This window comes from Peromyscus leucopus, chromosome 6 (assembly GCF_004664715.2).
Source record: "Peromyscus leucopus breed LL Stock chromosome 6, UCI_PerLeu_2.1, whole genome shotgun sequence".
NCBI classification, from domain to species: Eukaryota; Metazoa; Chordata; class Mammalia; order Rodentia; family Cricetidae; genus Peromyscus; species Peromyscus leucopus.
In genome coordinates, this window is record NC_051068.1 from 86,654,999 (window position 1) to 86,676,403 (window position 21,405).

Genomic DNA, 21,405 nt, shown 5'->3' on the forward strand with positions numbered 1-21,405 from the left:
TGCTTTCTTATGGCATTCACAACATACTAAGAAATTTTTGAAAAGCCATCATATGGAGTCTAATAAATAAAAACAATTGTTCTGCTTCACTTCTCTGTGGCAGGGTCAAAGATTTTCATTCTCATAAATCTCATGGGAAACAATATATTTCTTTAAATTTCACCTAGAAGTGGAAGTGACTTGTCATTTATCTTTCCTTCAGAGAAAACTTTATTTGTAGAGGGAAGCAAGATTTTTCTAAATGCCTTAAAGGAAGATAGAGCCCAAAGGCAGCTCAGGGTATGAGTAGATGTTGGATACAGGAGGAGGAAGAGATGGAAAATGGAAACAATTTTGCCTAGGAGACAAACTCCACTCAAATCTGGCCTGAGGATTAGTACAACTGCTATATTTAAAAGATTACAGAGAGTGAACATCAAAGTCATACATACCAGGGTCTTGGAAAAATGCTTGCTAACTTATTTGACATGATCTCTGTATAGATCAAATGGCAAGACTGCCTTGACTTAATGCTTTTATCAAATAAATAATCATCTATCATCCTTTTTTTTCTTAGCAGGTGATGTAATGAGCACAAGAAGTATAGATGATTAGGTTTGCAAATTACAACTGGTTAGAATAGATCTGGCTTGTCAAATTTACAGTAATCCCCATGGTACTGTCACCCATGTTATTAATTCACCTTTCAAAATGACAAAGATACCACATATACTAAACACAAAACTAAAGTGACAGAGTCCTTTCTGAAACTCAAATAAATATATCACTGTCATTTAGCAACTGTATGTGTTCAATTTAGTATTTTTCAGCAGGACTCTGAAGGTAAAGGAGGGTGAAAACAGACAGACAGCTCATTGACTTCCCATGCATATATCTATACCACTTTAATCTCACACATAAAAGGTCAAGCATAAAATTATGTGCTTGGAGCAGCTGTCTGCAGAGATTTGAATTAACATAGAAGGAAAGTATCATAGGAGAAAAAAAGTTAATTTCATCTTAATTGGATTAAGCCGTATCCCTTCTATACTACAGGAATGAGGATACAAAAGACTAGAAACTGCTGGGTTGACAGAAAAAAGATTAAATCGTGGGCTAGTGTCAGGTTGTTGACTAATAACATATTGATCAGATCTATAAAATATGCAGTGTGTCTGTCAGGAGGAGACTCACTTTGGAATTGAAGATCACTAGAATAACTGACATGATCAGAGTTAGATTAATATGATTAAGATGCTGGGAGAGAGCTGCGTGTTGTGGTAGCAGTAACTAAGATTCCCCACGTGTCTGGGATGGCCCATCATAACCAGCAGAGCGATCTTATTGGTTAGAGGGAAGTGACTGATCTGTGCAGCTGCCTCTCCCTCCATCCCTCTTTGCTTTAATGTGTTCCAGCAGACATATTGAACTACCAGAGTTTAATCCCACTGGAGCCTGCAGGTGGTATTGTCCTTGCATTGAGGAGTTATTAAATTCTTAAGGTCACTGTAAAAAAGGTTCTATTAAATTGAGTTAATAAAAACATTGGGCAAAGGTTTGCAAAGAGCACAGATGTCAAAGCCTTGGGAATCAGAATGTCTCTCATGATATCAGACTAAAAGAATAATTTAAATCTGTCATAGTATAAAGATAAAGTTCTGTTCTTTAATAAAATGTATTTTTTAACCTAATACACCAGTGTATATGTGAACATTTATATAGGACATTCATTTCTTTGGATTTTTTTTCAAGTGAGACTAACTTAGGTTACTTAAAGAGCAAGAAGACTAGAAAATAGCATTAAAATGAAATTTGGAGAATTTTGTGCATAAAGCTACATTTTTTATACTTTTAGTAAAGCAAGAAGAAAATCATGACATTTTATGTAAGATTATTTAGATAGTAGACTGGATTATGTCTTTGGAATAGAGTTTTGCTTTCAGTTTCAGTTAGAATAATGTAGCTACTAAGAGTTTTCACTATGTGGCTTATACATAGAACTCTACTAAGGATGGAGCGAGTAAACTCCATTCCATCTCCATGCATCTCCTTTACTTGTGGATTTACAACAGTCTGGTTCACTATCCATTTCTCTGGCAGAGGAGATGGGATTCATTATTTTGGAAGCATTGTGATCAATATGGGAGAAACCGATTTGTATCCAATCTAACCACTGACTGAATTAATTAATTACTTAACTGACTTATGTTGCAGTGCTGTAGATCAAAAGCTGAGCCTTGTATAATCTAGACAAGCACTCTAACTACTGAGCTACAACTTCAGGCAAGCTACTGAAATTTAATCAGAAACTGAAATTAGGAATCTTGAGGTGAACACTGGGGAGTTTAGAATGATTTTGCCAGAGAAACGTTTTTATAATAAACATTAGAGTTAACCCCTCTCTCTTAACTAAATTCTGAATTACAAGATTTTTTCTTTTAATTTTTTTAACACAAAAATATAGAAATATTTTAACCTACTCTTTTTATATACTAAGTTTATTTTAGAAATCTTTTAAATTTCCCTATAATAATATTTACTAGTATGGTTATTTTTCTATGTATCATATTTAAAAAGTTACTTTCTGAGTATGTTATTCAGGTTTTTCTCTACTGTGACCAAATACCAGTGTAAAACAATTTTAAAGGAGGAAAGATTCATTGTGAGTCACAGTTTTAGAAGTTAACATTTATGGTTGAAAGTTTTCCTGTGTCCCACCCGGTCCATAGCCACTCAGACCCAAGTAAACATAAAGAGGCTTATGTTAATTAAAACTGCTCAGCCATTAGCTTAGGCCTACAACTGACTAGCTCTTACACTTAAACTCAGCCCATTTCTAATAATCTATATGTCACCACGGGTTCTGTGGCTCTACCTGTGTGCCAATACATGCTGCTGCCTTGAGGGCAGGCTGGTGTCTCCTTACTCAGCCTTCCTGTTACCAGAATTCTCCATGCCTGCTTATCACGCCTAAATTTCCTGCCTGCCAATCAGCATTTTATGTATCAATCAATTAGATCAACACATTCACAGCATACAGAGTGAAACCACCCATCAAGTGTTACTTTGGCTCCATTTCTCTGTTGATAACATAAAGGCAGAAGCATGTGTTGAAATAGAGCTCTCCACCTCACGACAATCAGTAAATAGAAAACCAGATGTTGGGTACCAAGTATTCCACAGTTGAGTCATTGAAGATGTTTTACATTCAAATCATATGCCAATATTAATTGAGGAATATTACTATTTACATATCACTGACTATAATTTTATGTGTATACTGAAGACGTTAATACATATATAATGAATATTGACATATAATTATCAATCAACATACAAACTAGTTAATGTCTAGAGTGTGAACCCAGATTATAACAGAGGAAAGAGTCTAGTTCTATAGTTTTTCATCAGTAAGTATGGTTCTTCATCTTTATTTGAATTATGTGTTCCAGCCTAGTTTCACACTTCAATAATTATTGTTAGCTGTGTTATTTAAGAAATCAGTGGTTTCCTAAATTAATTTTGTGTTTATTATTCCTTGTAGATATAATTGGCAACCTGCTATTGACTTGAGTTGACTTGTATAGCAGTAGTCTTTAAATGATACAGTATCTACAAATTATATGAAAATTTGTCCTTAAGTCTGATTAACTTGAAAAACTATTTCTAGTTACATGTACAACTAATGTTAATGTATTTATAAAATATGATGTAACAGGTAAGACCAGTCAGTCCTATAGATAGGATTCTTGGAGAATTATATAATGCTTTAAAAGAATATTTACCTACCCATATCCAAGTTGTATATGTATAAGAAGGAACATAGCAAAAAATAATACCTTTTTATAATAAAATCAAAGAAAAAGAGAAAACTATAGGGACATGTGTATATGTACATATTCATACATGCTTTTATGTATAATTACACAAAAAAACTATTTCATTATAGTAGAATGATAATCTATAAGGAACAAAGGAGTTTCCCATATCCAGACATACACCATTCATACAGTTCACTGGTAAATAATGTCTCCTGCTCCTTTTGCGCTCTCTCTCTCTCTCTCTCTCTCTCTCTCTCTCTCTCTCTCTCTCTCTCTCTCTCCTTATCTATCTATCTATCTATCTATCTATCTATCTATCTATCTATCACCTATATGTCATCTGTCTATCTATCTACCTGTTGTCTCTTATCTCTAGTAATGTGGCCATATAGACTAAGAAAATTATGCTAATATATTCTTCACTCTCTCTATGCATCCCCACTCTACTTTCTCCATTACTTTCTACATTTGTCTGTTGAAATCATGCTTAATTCTGGTTAAAGAGATGTCTCAGCTCAGTGTGGTGATATTGTGTTCCCCAACATATTGTGCATCTTAATAAACTTATCTGGGATCAGAGAACAAAACAGCCACTATATATAGAGGCCAGAAAATGGTGGCACACATACACACACCTTTAATCCTAGCATTCCAAATGCAAAGATCCATCCAGATCTCTGTGAGTTCAAAGCTTCACTGGAAACAGCCAGGCATGGTTACACACGCCTTTAATCCCAGGAAGTGATGGCAATAAGCAGAAAGGTATATAAGGTGTGAGACCAGGAACTAGAGCCTGTTAAGCTTTTAGGCTTTTAGCAGCAGTTCAGCTGAGATCCAATTGGATGAGGACTCAGAGGCTTACAATTTGAGGAAACAGGATCAACTGAGGAGTTGGCAGGGTAAGGAAGCTGTGACTTGTTCTGCTTCTTTGATCTTCCAGCATTCATCCCAATACCTGGCTCCAGGTTTGTTTTTTATTAATAAGACCCTTTAAGATCTGTGCTGCATCTCACTGGTTAGGAGCACTGGCTCATCCTTCAGAGGTGCTGGTTTTGATTCTCAACATGCATATAGCCATTCAAAAACTACCTTTATTGCACATTCAAACTGGTCCAATGTTACTTTCTGGACTGGTGCACATAAATACTTGCAGGCAAATTATTCACAAACAGGAAATAAAATATTTTAAACCATGAACCATTCTAAGTTTAAATTTATACTTACAGGATACATTTTATGTACATATGTTACACATACAAATCCAAGATACAGTGGCTGGCCTCAGAATAGGGGTATCAGTCACTACAGGTGATATTCTAAGTTGGAAATATTATGTTTCTGTGTTCAACATTAGCAGTGCTGTCAGTTAAAGGTGGAGCTGAGAAATGAACACATAGCAATTTAGCACAGTATAGAGAGAGGTGTGGTTGCATGAAAGATTGGCATACAATCCTCCTGTATTAGTTATATTTCTTGCTATTATAAAACAAAATGACCAAAACTGACTCATGGAAGAAAGAGTTTGTTTTGACTTAAGGATCCAGAAGGAAAGTCAATAGAGGAAGGATATGGCAACAGGTGCCAAAGGAGGGAACCTGAACTATCACATCTTGATCCACATGTGGAGACAGAGACACTGAGCTGCAAGAGGGGTAAGACTATAAACACTCAAACTCATTTTGTGGGAAGCTGTTCATAAATGAGACAAGAAAAGGATATCCAACACATTTAAAAATATAAACGTTATCCATCCTTAAATGACTTTTAGGCACCCTGTTACTTAGTAAGTTCTAATGCTATCCACAGAAAGAAATTGCTAAAATTATTTGAGACAGCATATGGCAAGGGCCTTAAAGCTCCATGGTAAAAACAAAAACATATGACTTTGGCTCATTAGAAGCATTTTCTAAGATCCTCCTAATTGCCAAAGTAATTAAAATTTAACAATATTTGCAAAAATGCCAGCTGATATCAATATATGGAGTGATATTTTTTTTTTTTTTTTTTTTTTTTTTTTTTTTTTTTTTTTTTTTTTTTTTTTTTTTTTTTTTTTTTTTTTTTTTTTTTTTTTTTTTTTTTTTTTTTTTTTTAATTTTTTTACTTTTTTCTAAATGCCAGCTGATATCAATATATGGAGTGAATATTTTGCTTTGCTTTCTTTAAGCTACAAAAAAAAAAAAAATCCCCACATTTAAACAATACCAGGTATGATTTCTCTGTCTTTTCAAGTGTACAGGTATATTCCTGTGGAGAAATCTGTGTACTTCAACTTATCCCTTACCATGCTGTCATGGCTCATTGTTATTTTGTACATGCTGAAAAATCTGTCCCTCACCACTTGCTGATTTATCATATTCACTGTGTGGTATCTATGGAATAAGGTGATAATCAGCATTAAGCAAATGCATGAATTCCGATCAACCAGACAGCTCTGTTTCCAGAGCACATACTACTCCGGATAATACCACTGTGATTACAAGGAGTGTTTACTGGATTTAAATACAAATGAAAATATAATAATATGCACTAACTTTTTAATTCTAGTATCTCTCACAATAGGGAAACAACGTTGCTGAAGGAAATTAAATTCACTCCACTGCATTTGTATATGCTAGCTGGTAGAGGTTATCTGATACCCTTGAGAAAAGGTATTTTACACACACACACACACACACACACACACACACACACACACACAAGCACACACACAATTTTAAAGTCATGACAGCATAACCACTTGAAATTGCCTTTTAAGTGAGGGTTTAGTTTTATTTGTTTAATCAATACCAACCATCTCAAATGCTTAGATGGTTATAAAGAGACAGAAACTTTTGAGAAAGGTAGTCAATATCCTAAACAAAAAGGTTTTGTTTTTATTAATTAAATAGAATCAGGAAAACAGTTCAGGTAAAAATTGAAAAAAAAAGTACTATAAAATGCAGTGTTTTAACTTAAGCTTAATTCTCTATTTTGAATTACTTTGGCTGTATTTTTTGGTGTCCACACAGGGAGACTTCTCTAGGCACTCAGTGCCTGTTTTGTTTTGTTTGACTTTGCTGTACAGCAGCATGGGGAAGGGCTTATCAAACAGCTGGAGTAGAGTTTGAAATGAAATATCCTTAGACTCCATGCGAACAAGGATGAAGCTGCCATTGCCTTCAACATCCCAAAGCACCACCTAGAGGGTACCAGGCCTCAAAATGCTAGAGTTGGTATTCCTGAGTAATTTAAAAAATATTTTTTTTGAAATGATAAAATCTTTTTTTTAATTCTTTCAGGCTTTCATAAAAGTATTATTAGCATAGTTATTCAACTCCCTTCCCCTCAACTGTTCTCATACTTATATTCTCACCCCTTTCTCCCTACCCACCTATGTACTTCAGTCGCTTTTTTCTTAATACACAACTATCTTTTAGCAAATTTCCTGGTTCTCTGAGTCTTACAATTTTCCTGCATCATCTTCCTGAGTCATACATGCAGGGTTTCATGTTGTAAATGTGTTAATTGGGGGACATACACCACAAAGTTGGTTAGATTTATTTATTTATTTATTTTAATTTTGTGAGCTGTGGCTTTCTCTAATAGTCTCTCTCTGCTGGGAAAAAAAATCTTTGATGAGTGGTGAGTGTCACCTTCATCTGTGGATAAAAGGGTAAATATTTCGAAAACAAAATTAAACAGGCTTAGAAAAGTGGTTCTAATACGTTCTTCTCTAAGTTCTGTGGCTTAGCCTGTCACTGGTAGTTGGTTAATTATAATGTACCATGTATGAGTTACCTCCTATTGAGCAGAACTTAAGACCAATTAAATTGCTGTTTGTTTCCACTATGATAACAATGTTAATATTGAGACCTTTCAGAATGTCTTGCTTCTTTTGTCATTGTTATTGTTTGTAGATGCTACTTTGGAAAAGACTACTGACTTCTTTTACTCATTGGAAGTTTGCATGGCTCCCTACAATATTAGGATTACTAGTCCACAAGAACAAGTGTCTAGATCTGATTTAGATCCATTTCTCAAAGTCCTAGGTTCAAAGTATATGGTGTTTTCAGAAATGGGTATTCTCAGCTGAACATCTTGCTTCTAAGTTCATGAAATAAATATAGTGATTAAATTCCATTATTGAAAGAGATCAGGACCTTACAAAAAGAACAAGACTCTGGAATAAGAATGCAGGTCCACTCTGTCAACCTACATGTTCATCTGTTTGCAAAACATACTACTTACCATCCTTTCTGTTTTGTTGTTGGTGGTGGTGTTTTTTGTGTTTGGACAGGCTCTAATGCATTTGAATTCATGATCTATACTCATTAAAAAAATCCTTTGTCACTGCCTCCTCTTTATTCTACACTATTTCTCTATATACATAATTTAACAAAATCTAATATAAATGTAATAAATAAAAGAAATTCTGTGACTGGTCTCTACTAACACTGGAGGCCTTTTGTAGAGCCAGATAGGAACCTGCTGCAGTATAGTCTTCATAAAATACATCATCCATAAAAAGAGTTTAAATGAAGCTACCATATAATGGGGGAGACAATGTTCTGACTAGATAGACATTCTATGTTGTTATGTATAAAACACAATACCAAGAATGTGCTATATCTTTTTTTTTTTTTAATTTATTGGACAAAGTGACACCTAGATGCCACCAATCATTATAGGGTATTGCCAATGACATCAGTAATCCATTACTATTTGATAGTTAGAGCCAGTTACTTGGGACAACACAAACTTATGTTGTTGAATATGAAGAAAACAAATTGGTCCTCAAGTGGAAGCTTCAATCTTACAGATCGGTGTTCCTACTATTAGAAGAAAACAAATCGGTCCTCAAGTGGAAGCTTCAATCTTATAGATCGGTGTTCCTACTATTAGAGGTGCTGTGCATGCTGTTGGAGGATCAAGGCATCAGTCCATTATCTTTACAGAAGCTTCTGCAATAGATGGAAATTAGCACACAGACCTGCAACAGGACAATTTGGAAATTGTGATACACTTTTTAGTACTCAGTCCTAAATGGATGCCATTATCAAACTCTTCCCCTCAGTGAAGAAGAGGAGGAAAAAATAATGTAAGGGCTATAGTAGTGAATGATTCTAAGGAAATAGAATTTTTCTAGACACAATAGGGCTGATGAACAACCAAATTCACAAAGACTGTGATAACTTGCACAAAACCTTCAAAATATCAAGCCAAACAAAAACACAGCACAGGAAAGGGGAACTAAAAACAAAATGTCACCTATAACCCTGAAGCTACTTGCTGGAAGAAGAAAACTGTTCTTCTTTATGGAGTGACTCTAGGTGTATCAACTGCACTGCAAAAGCAGACCTCATGCTCAAGAGTAGATAGATGGCCAACAAAAGCTTCCATGTTAAGTTTGTGTGTGTGTGTGTGTGTGTGTGTGTGTGTGTGTGTGTGTGTGTGTGTATGTGTGTGAGAGAGAGAGAGACAGACAGACAGACAGACAGACAGACAGAGCGAGTTTGGTTTTGTGGTAAGACAGAGAAAGAAGATTATATTGGGTGCATGTCTGAGAGGATCTTGTGGTAGTTATACTATAAAAAAAGGATATGATCATAAACAATTTGCATGAAAATTAAAAAATAAACTAAGAAAAGCAATGATTATAGTTAACTTACATTGTAGCACATACCTATGGTGAAATCTATTTTGTGCATAGACTGTATTTTCCGAATGGGTGCACCACATTGATCATTCCATTTATTATTTGAAAGACACTTAATTTGTCTCTACTTTGGGCTAATATACATTATTTCCTGGAAAACTGTGGGCATATAATTGAAATACTCTTGGAGGACAATAAGTAACTGAACATCATAAGATGAAGCCAAGGTTCTGCAGTACTGTCAACTTCTTTTACAAAATGAATACAGTATGCTGTATACAGAACAGCAAGAGTTTTAAATATCTTCAGTGATATTTGTTGTAGTTAGTCTCTTGATTTTACCCCTTCATCTAGGAGTGAAATTTTATCTTGCTGTGTCTGCCAGATTTTTATCTTCTTAATTGTTTAGAGCATCTTTTCATGTTTTCTTCTTGGCCATAATTACCCCATATATGGCAGTCTAGTCATATATTTTGTTCATTTCTAATAGAGTGGTTTTTATCCTTTTTTTAACCTTAAAGCAAAAATCACTGTTTAGAAAAAAGTAAATTTATTTTTCACTGTGTTTGTTGATTTTTCATTTTTATAATTGAATCATTGGAAACACAAAGGGCAACTTTAAATTTTTCTCCTCTCTTTGCCTTATTTTTGGTATTTGTTTTATTTTCAATTTTAGTGTTATAAATAACATTGTTTTCTACCTTTATGAGTGAAAATATGCTCCCCTATTTTCTCTTTAGAATAGATAGATAGATAGATAGATAGATAGATAGATAGATAGATAGATAGATGTAAATTCTTATACCTATTCATTATCACTTTACTTCTGTACATAGTTTGATATACATGGTTCAATTCTTCCATTGGCCCAAGGATATCCAGTTATTGTAAAAAAAAAATGCCTTCCTTATTGAATTGTGTCTTACTTTTTAATGATGGAGAAAATAACTGATAAAAGATACATGATGAATTGAGGATTAATTTTGACTTGTATCTGAGGACACAGTCAACTCTAGTAGGCAAGCATAATCAATGATGGCTTTATTGAAATATGAGTAATATACTACTTCTTCACAAATCAGTCAGAAAATTAATGAAGGAAGGGAGTGTTGATGATTATTTGGTAACCTCTTTTTCCATTGCTTTTTAGTAGAGGCTCCCAATCCATGGAACCATGCCATTTACATTGACATTATTCTGCCCTAGTCAGTTTATCTTTTCTGGAAAATACATTACAGAAAATCCAAATATATGTCTATTTAATATTTTAGTCATTTTGGTTTTTGTATTGTTTTAATTTCATTCATCTATAACTTGTTTTTCACAAATTATTCTGTGACAAAAGTATAGATATGACATGTTTGAATATATGCCTGTCACTGGTATAACTATATCAGACAGTTGTCTGTATGTAGATTTTTTTGAGGAACCTCCATATTGTTTTATGTAGTGGCTAACCCAGTTTACATTCTCACTAGTAATTTATAGATATTCCTTCTCCTCAATATTGACATCATCATTACCCAGCCTTTATTATTGTTTTGTTAAAGATTGCCACTTTAAGTAGTATCAGGTAAAATATCAAAGTAGTATTAATCTATATTTCCATAATGGTTTAGGATGTTGGAACAGATTCCTTAATTTTATATATGCAACACTTTAATTTCATTTATCTTTGGATAGTAACTTATTTCTTGTTTGGTCCTAAATATTCAGATTCCACTGTTTCTTTCCACATAACCAATGATTCTTCTACTGATGAGTCTCAATGTACCATAGAAATATTACCCAGTCAATTCCATAGCTTACTGGCTCTGGTTTTCCCCAAGTGTGGGCAAATTGGTTTTTGAGTTCAGCATTCTGGATGGCAAGGACTGATTTTATTTCTAGGGTACCCAGCAAGTGATTCTTTGGACATAGTGTATTTGTCTTTATATAAAAACCCAAGTTTAGACGAGATCGGGTGCGTTCAGGGACAAATAGCCAAATGAATGGAAACACATGAACTATCCAATAGCTGAGGAGCCCCCAACTGGATCAGGCCCTCTGGATAAGTGAGACAGTTGATTAGCTTGATCTGTTTGGGAGGCATTCAGGCACTGGGACCGGGACCTGTCCTCAGTGTATGAGCTGGCTGTTTGGAACCTGGGGCTTATACAGGGACACTTGGCTCAGCCTGGGAGGAGGGACTGGACCTGCCTGGACTGAATTTACCAGGTTGAACTCAATCCCCAGGGAAGTCTTTGCCCTAAAAGAGATGGGAATGGGGGAGGGGGAGAACAAGAAAATCCATGGCTGATATATTAAATTATATAAAAATAACCCCAAGTTTAAGTTAAATGTAATTTTGGACCAAATTGTGCAGCTACAACTCTCTTGGAGGTACATATTCCCAAGAAAGGAAATGCCAAGTGGAACAAATTATGTTTGTATCTTGGTGATGATACTTGTGAAGTGTTAAGATCTCTGTTCTGTGACTGGCTATTGGCAACTCTGAGAAGAAAAGAGGCAGACTGGGGATTAAATAATCTCAAATTAATGAACTGTATATTCTGCTCCCTTAATGAGTCTCAGTGGACCCTTCTTGATATTAATAGTTTTTTTTTTTTCTGCTAGATTTTAAAATCATAATTTCATCATGTTTAACTTCACTTTTGTTATTTTAGCATTAACACAATTTTCTTACATTGCCCTCTGGACATTAATGTTCTACCATATGGCTATTTGAAAGATGGAAACTTTAAATTACATAATATTTTATTAAAGTAATGTTATGATATGAGAATATAGACATTTAAAATCATTTAATGAAAACAAAACCAGATAATTGTCTGTGTAAAAACTTAAAAAAATAGCTTTGTCACAATTAGAGTTTTGAAGTACATAAACTAGTTAAATGGATAATTTTAGATAAATGTTGAAAATTCTCCTTATTAGTATTATAATACAGTGATAACAAATATTTGGCTATCTAAATTGTTTAATTAGACATAAAATTATCACATGGCTTTTTACAAGTAGACACAAACATATACTGATGTTGAAGGCATAAGTTTTATGAGGCAGAATATTAATTAATGTCATTTTGATTCCAGGTTAATAATTTATAATCAATGGCACCATAAAACTACCAGAAGCTTTTTTAAAAAAATTGGAATGGGACAGTATTATCAGGTGCTAGTTAGAGAATATGTGAATTCCCTTTACAGAATTCCAAAATTGCTTATCAAGCAATTAGGAGAAACCTATGAGATCTTTCCAATGTACACAAATGGAATGAGCTCATAATTAAATTAAAGTTAATCACAGATGCTAATTTTGCAGTAGAAGCTCAGTTCTCAAAATGTAGCTTTAGACTTGCTTGTACCAACAGAATGTTTTATGCTGGCTTGTTATTTGGCCACAATTTATGTCTAGATAGTATTTAAGTTGCAATTGAAAATACAATTTAATGTGTACATTTGCACAATATGTATATTTTCTTTCTTACAAATTTTCATAGTTTGTACCTATTATGCTGTTATGTTGGTATTTATGGAACTTCAAGGAAACATACAAAAATTTATTATCAGGCATAATATTAAACTTTTTACTTTGAAAATAATTGCCATTATAAATTATCAGTGGGATTTAAGCACATGTCAATGTAAAGAATAATTTCTTCAAATGTAGAAAAATAAGTCCTATATTTTGTTACATGCCAATTTCAAACAAATTAACAAACAAAAGTTTACAGATTATTGAAATGTAAAGCAATGATAAAACTGCTTATAATGATATAGTGACATTCATTGTATAGTTTTATATCTTCAAGTTAAGTCTCAATTAATGAATACTATCACTACCCATAAGTGAAGGCCCTTCTCCAGAATATCATCAATATTCCAAAATTTTTTGAGTCTCTATTAAAAGCAGTTTGATTTGATTGGTTGAATGGTGATTGAGCTCAGGTTTTACAGTTCTGGGATTGTATTGTGGAGCAATTAACACTCAACATTGTAGATGTAACCAACCGTCTTATTAAATAAGAAACACAGAACCAATGCAAAAGAGAAAGCCAAGAGGTCAGAGCTCAGAGCTAAAACCTTACACTTCCTCCTGCAGTGGTCCTACGTTTCTGAAAGAGAGCTACTTCCTGTGTGTTTGTCGTTAGATAGTCTTTCTGTTCTGCCTTCTCATTGGTTGTAAACCCAAACATGTGACTGCTTCGTCACTGCCTGTAAGTACAGCCCTCCAGGTCTTAAAGGCATATGTCTCCAATGCTGGCTGTATCCCTGAACACACAAAGAGACTTACCTAGCCCTGCCTACCAAGTGCTGGGATTAAAGGCGTGCACTACCACTGCCATGCTCTTGCTATGGCTCTAATAGCTCTGACCCCTGGGCAACTTTATTTATTAACATACAATTAAAATCACATTTCAGTACAAATAAAATACCACCATACAACATCCTTATAGGTAGCTGTTGCTTCATCTCACCTTTCTGTATGGCTCGCCTAACTCTCACTTGGAAGAAATTATAAGAATACTAAACCTCCACATCCTGATTTGGAGCTACAGCTTCCTTTCATCTCTCTATGCAGAAATTAGTAGGCTATTTCTATACCCAATTGCTTTGACATTGTTTTCTGGCAACACTGTTTTTAGTGTGTTATTTTATGTAATGATTCTAAGAGATATTTCTGTTTAATAGGGGAAGAAAACAGAGAAAGACCTGGGTTAGGGAGGGAGAGGGAGTGAGAAAGAAATGAGAAATGTTTGGCAGACTTGTCCCTTTTTTTTAGAGGAAACCATAATGCCTCTTTCTAGAAAAGTAAATATATGGAATAATGAGGTCTTGCTGTTTTAGGTCTTAGTTTGTATGTTGGACTTTAATTAGATTTAAATTAGAAGGAATAAAGGAATTGGATCTATCACAGCATATATAATTTACAAAGTTCATATATAAAATCTTAAAATTCATAGAACTGATAAAATTGTTTCAAAACAAGACTATGAAGAAAAGTTTAATATCAAGCCCAAAGTTTACCCTTGTCCTAAATCCAACTCTCATTAGTCCTTCATAGAATATGAGTCTTGTCCTCACTCAAGTCTCAGGCATTGCATTTAGTTTCCTTCTTCGGGATGCTAGTCCTTCCTTCAAATGACAGTTTACTCCTTACTTTCAGCTCTGGAAGATAATTACTGTATTGATCAAGGATGTAAGTCTCAAGTTATATGAAGGAAGCAATCACAGACTTCCTCATATTCCTTTCTTACATTTAGTCATGCGACTAAATTTTATTAATTGGAAAACATTCCCCAATTTGAGTGAATATATAAAATAATTAAAGTAAGAAATTTTTTAAAAAATTACTGTCTACATGGCTGCTGCAACATTCTTTTTAATGTAAAAAAATAAAAACCAACTTAATTTTCATTGATATATATATGAATAATGAATATATATTATATTTATTATGAAATACTATTCAACCTCAATGAATATACCCTACAAACTTTTATTCTTACAGCAACCAAGTTACCTAGGTGCTTGTGTAGAGTCATGAGTCTGAGTCATTGTAAAAATTTGGTCACTTTTTTCATAAAATTTTTGACGTATTATATTGCTTATCAGTATTTAACATACATATGTATTTTTCCATGAGTTTCTTGAAATGTATTTTGCTACATAAATTTAATGTATAATACCAATATTAATAGCAATACTTTTAGAAGCATTTTTGATATTTGATTGTTGTAGCTTATAATCATAAAACATCCTGTATATATGGAATTATATGTGTGTATTTAGTTCAGTTAGTATATCACTTTTTAAATTATTTTTAATTGTCATTTTAAGCTGAAACATAATTTGATGATGCTCATTTGACTGTGACTGTAACAATAAGGTAATACAGTTAATAGTTTTCCTCTAGAGTCTTAATTAATTTATGACAAAAGTGGCATAATTATGAAAATAAAGTCCAAGCACATTATCATGGCTATATCAAGTAAGAAAATCATGGGGCAATTTTACTCTCATATTTATGTATGCAAAAAGGGAAAAGGAATCTTTTCTTTACAGATGATGTTACTTGATAATTATTTTAAAATTTAAGGAAAGCAGGATAGCCATCTACTTGAAAAATTTAGACTTAAACCAATTCAATCCATAAAACTTCTCAATTTTAAAATGAGAAATAGTCCATAAATTTGAAGGAGAGCATTTAGGAGTATAAGGGAGAGTTTAGAGGGAGAATGGGAGGGTGAATTGTTGTGATTAAATTACAATCTCAAAAATAAATTAACAAAACTACCCTTTACTTTTGTAATGAATGAAATAAATACTTACCAGAATTTAATAACCTGTAACTGTTTTCAAGTTACCTGTACATGATGTTGTACAAGGAGGGAGATTAAATGTGTGTGTATATCATTGTATTTCTAGTGTCTTCCAATCCACTCAGATATGAACTGACTCATGAACCTAAGAAAATACTAGTAGATGAATCACACATAGATGAATATTAGGTCATTGAACATATTATTGTTTTATATATTACCCAAAATTGTGTATTATATCCAAATGGCCACTAATACAAGAAAACAAGTCTCATGGAAAAGAATTGTGAGTACAAGTTTATGTTTACTGTGAACTCATAACAGGCACGTGTTATTTACTTGCACAGATAAAACTTTATCGAGTCCTCTGTTTTTAGTTTGTATGACCTTAACATATACATGTATAAATTAAGATGTTTTTTGACATCGTGACACAATGTAAGCTAATGCCCATCTTTTTTATTTGTGGTTGATTAGTGACTGAAACAACTTGACATGGTATAAAACTCTACATTTGTCAGAATTCTATCAGATGATCTTGTCATTCACAGTAAACAATTTCTCCCATCTTCACCAAAGACATAAATAGTTTCCTAGACTATAAAAACTGAAAATAATATGTCATAAATTAAAATAAACAGCAACAAATTTTTATACTATCTCTACTCATTGACTAATAGGTGACAAATCATTCAGGAATTAATTATGATACTCTCTCTTCACTATTGAGATTAATGTAGCTAAGCCTTTTGCCCAAATGAGAAAAGAAAAATGAAGATTAAAAATAAAATCACTTTATTAAAAATTTACCATACATATTTTAATCTTAAAATTTTTTCCTTTATAGTAAAGATAAAATAAAAGCTTTTGGAGAATAGCTTAGAGTTTGATGTTCCCTAGCAAAATTTGTAAGTGTGCATGTTTGTATTTTCCAGGTTCAATCTGTGCCTGTGGAGGCCAGAAGAAGATATCACATTCCTTGTGAATGACAATGTGGGGACTGGGAACTGGACTAAACCATATCTCCAGTCCCAACATTAGAATTTTGTTTTACAATGTATTTATTGAGGCCGTGGTTGTCACCAGTGACACAGAATGCACATGGAGGTCAGTTGCCATCATTCAGGAGTTAGTTCTCTTCTTATGCCATATGGATTGCAGGGATTTAAATCAGGTCATCTCATTTGGAGGCTTGTACCCTTACCTGAATCTTACTGGGCCAGAATTCCTTCTTGAGAAAACAAAACATGAAATGAATAATAAAAACAGGTAACAGTTTCAAAGTTTCCCAGTAGAGGAGTTGTGATCATCATTTTTAAGCTTATTCTGCTGTATGTAAGGAGAGAAATATCGTTTTTAGTTTGAATACTACTGACATTTCTCTTTGGCCATCTAGGGTACCCAGTAATGCTAAAAGTATGTGAATAGACAATTAGTATTGTTCATGCATAAAGATTGAGTTTAATAATTTTAGACAATGTCTACATTTAGATAAAAGGAAGAAAAAAAGAAAGGCAATATAATTGAGTGGATATATTAGGCATTGTGTTACATATATCTTATAAACCTGTAACTAGAAATCTGTAACTTCTTTGTGATGTCAACAGACTTTTGCTTTCTATTTAAAAGATAATTTGGGGAATATAACATATTGAATCAGATTATTAATTATGAAAGCAAGCTGTGTGTGTTTGCATCAGTTACACTGCTGTATCTACTGTGTGACATATTTCAAAATAGTGTTTAATCTTTAATTTCATCTGCTCCATATTTTTAATCTCTAAAATCTGTTTACTGAAACTATCTATAGTATTAATAATAAACGGTTTTGTGTGTTTATATTTCAATAATACACAAGTGATAGATAAGTATTTTCAAAAAATATCATTGTTATTTTCCATCATTAGAGAGACCTATTGGTGGGTATATCTATATAACATTTCTGCTCTTAGTTCTGAGGCTTGAGAAATTCAAAGTTACTCTGTCATAAGGTGATGCGTTCAGCACATAGTGAGAAAGAAGTTCTTAATGACCTTCTGGAACTCATTTAATATTATCATATTAGCAACTGTCAGCACTTAAGTTTGTAGGTGTGTGTTCAGACCACAGCATCCAATGTTATGCTATATAGTGATAATTTTTCTCAACCTGGATTCTTGAGTAAAAACAATTTTACAAAGGCCAGTCCTCCACTCTACCTTACATAAACTGTGATGAACTTATCCTAGTACAAATAGATCTTATTTCAAGTACATTTTTTTTCATTTTCAATACATTATTATCTTGCCTACCATATCATTTACATAATTATTTCTACATCATACATTTTTTCAAAGATATGAAAAATTCAAGTTACCTTGTGAATATGTGAATTTTGTTTTAGCATTTTGTTTATAAATGATAAAATTATAGGCTTTTCTCATACTGTGGTAGCTAATACTGTCAACTATATGGGATTTGTACTGCCTTGACTCTAAATTTCTTGGTTAAGTATGTAAGAGATTTTTCTAGATGAAGTTGTTATGGGAAGACCAATCCTAGTTCTATCCCTCTCCCAGCTATTGCCATCTTTTCCCTGTAATAGAAAAGTATTACCTCAAAATTTATATCATAAATCATATATAATATATATTACACAATTACATATTATATATACAATAAAATTGTATACATATATTCCCACTCCTGATATATATATATATATATATATGAGAGAGAGAGAGAGACCTGACCAAGTGTTTCTTAGAGCTTTGGAACATTTTAGGATAAATGTTGAAAGGTTTAGAACTTTTGGCTAGACAAGGCCGAAATTATAAGCAGATATTAATGAGTCATTCTATTGGAGCTTGAAAATCACTGACATTGTACATTGTATAATTATCTCAACAGATTAAGAACTGCTTCAGGAACTCAACTAAAGAATAAGTACTTTGGTAAAGATCAGCCTTTGTTATGGCTGCATCCTGGGAAATTGAGTGAGGTTAAGTTTAAAGTAATGGACTATCATGACAAAGAAAATCTCAAGGCAAAATAATATGCAGCCTCAATCAAGAGTCCTTCTCACTATTATCATTTCTCATTTAAGTCTATGATTATAATCCTAAAGAGCAAAAAAGGAGACTAGAAATATAGAATATGGTATAGAATATAAAATTTGGTGATGTGTTATGTCCCAATAAATTAAATTGTTTAAATTCTAGACAAAGAAAGTACACACAATAAATAATGGTGAATGGTAAAATATTCTTGCCATTGAAATGAAACCAGGAGGTTTGCTTTGGGACAATAGTGAACATTCCATAAAGACCACACACCAGGGACTGACTACTCCATTTTACAAAACTGCAAATTAATTTTAAAGAAAATACCATAAACTGTGAATGTTTAGGATAATACAGAGAGGCCATTTCAACTTTTGTCCAAGTGCACAAGGCTCTATACTGAAACAGGACAGTTTCCACATCATTGTCCATGTCTACCATGAATTCAGATGGCCACAGAGGACAAGCAAGATGTGCCAAGTTCCTGTCCCTGTAAAGAAGTCTTGAGAGGCCACTGAATGTAGCTGCAAAGGCAAAACTTAAGCTATAATAGTGATATGTGGATGTTGAATATGTCAGAACTATGGGATGAATGCTGAGGAAATTTGCAGGCAGAAAGTAACTCGAACCATAAAAATGACAGAGCAGAAAAAAATGAAGTTGTACATATTATTTTTAGCCAAGATAAATTTATCACAAGGTCAAGCTGTCACATACGGAAGTACAGGGAATGACATTTGCCCTGCTAGGGTTCAGTCTTGTTCTGGTCTAATTATTCCTCACTGTTCCATAATTCTATTCCTTATGTGTCATCGTAAGTAGATAACTTGGTGTTTATGTTATAGTTTCACAATTAAAAGACTGCTTTAAATCTAAGATGAGACTTTGAACTTTTCCACGTTAATAGGATGAGTAAAGATTCCAGAGACATTTGAAGTTGCACAGAAGGAATTATGCAGTATAATATGGTCATGTGACAATGGACAAAGTGGTTAATGATTATGGTGTATGGCTAATGTACTTGAGGGTCAAAGTGACAAGAGGTGGAGTTGCAGTAGTTAATCATGACTGTCAGAATCACGTGCTTTAGAATCTCTTTGGAGATGAATCTGTGAGCATGACCGTAAAAGATTTTCTGTGTTAGATTAGTTGATGTAGGAGATTAATCCAAACTACTGGCCAGAATCCAAAGGAGAAAGTGAATTGAGTATCATTATTCTTACTTGCTGCTTACTGTATACCCAATATGATCATGTGATCTTGCCAAACCGTTCTTGTCATCACACCAATCCTGATGATGCGCCATATACACTAACACTATAAGACACTTCAAATATTTAAGTTGATTTTGTCAGTAACTTTATTGCACTGATGACACAAGGAATTGAAATATTTAATAATGACAATAGCCTTTAGAATAAGTCTGTAATTAGATATCTTTATATTTAAAAATAACATTTAAACTATTACTTTGATCATGTTATTGTTCAAAATACTGGAGCAGCTACTTTTTGCATTTCCATTTTCATTCAAATTTCCTTGTTTTCACCTCTGATAGAGCATGTATAACAATTTTTTTCTACTGAAATCAAACTGTATTGGATATTCAGTGCCTTTAAATATGTTTCCATTGCTGCTAAACTTGAAACAATGATCTTTAAAGAATTTTTTATTTTATTTTATATCACTTCGGAAAGCCTGTTGTCAAAGTTGACTTTGGGGTTGTTATCCATAGTATTTTGGCTTCAAAGAAGAAATCTAGCCAACTGTTGCTTTCCTTTTCTCAGAAACCAGAACAGAAGGTTATGATAAATTTCAGTGTAAGACCAGTACCTTCTTTACAGTAGTACTGTATGCAAATATTGCTAGAGAATTGTTTAACAAAAGTTGTATATACTTCTGTGTCAATTGTATATAAATATAAATTGCTTAAAATACAATAACCTTGGAAAAATCTTGACTTCAACTGATATTCCTTAAATCTATTTTCCAATAACAGATGGAAGATGATATATGAGGATAGAAAATAAATAGAGATATAAATACAGGCAGATGATATAGGATAGATAGCTAACTCTGAATTAATGTTTCTATTTTCCTCAATTTTTTAAATCTATTGGTAGCACAGAGGAATTCTATCTTGAAACTTTGTAGATATGGAAACATTTTCTCAAATATAGATTTATTTTATAATGTAGTCTCATATTTATCAAGTAATGTGGGAGTGAGTAACCACATTCAACCTTTTGAATGCTGATGCTTCTCGTACTGACATATTTTGAAGAAATATTTTGCTTTGTGTGACATTCAGGGAGAGCTGTGGTGCAGAATTGAGCCAAGCATGTTGTGTAAGGGGAAACAAGGATGATAAACAGTTTAACGTATAAAAAAAGAGGATTGTAAATGGCAGAAACAAGCATTCAACATGGTAGGAGTGACTTTTGTTATCCATTGTTCTGTTTGAAACATATTAAATTGTCTCTTATGTGACAGTTTTTAAAAAGTGCCATAAACGCTGGGCGGTGGTGGCGCACGCCTTTAATTCTAGCACTCGGGAGGCAGAGCCAGGCGGATCTCTGCGAGTTCGAGGCCAGCCTGGGCTAC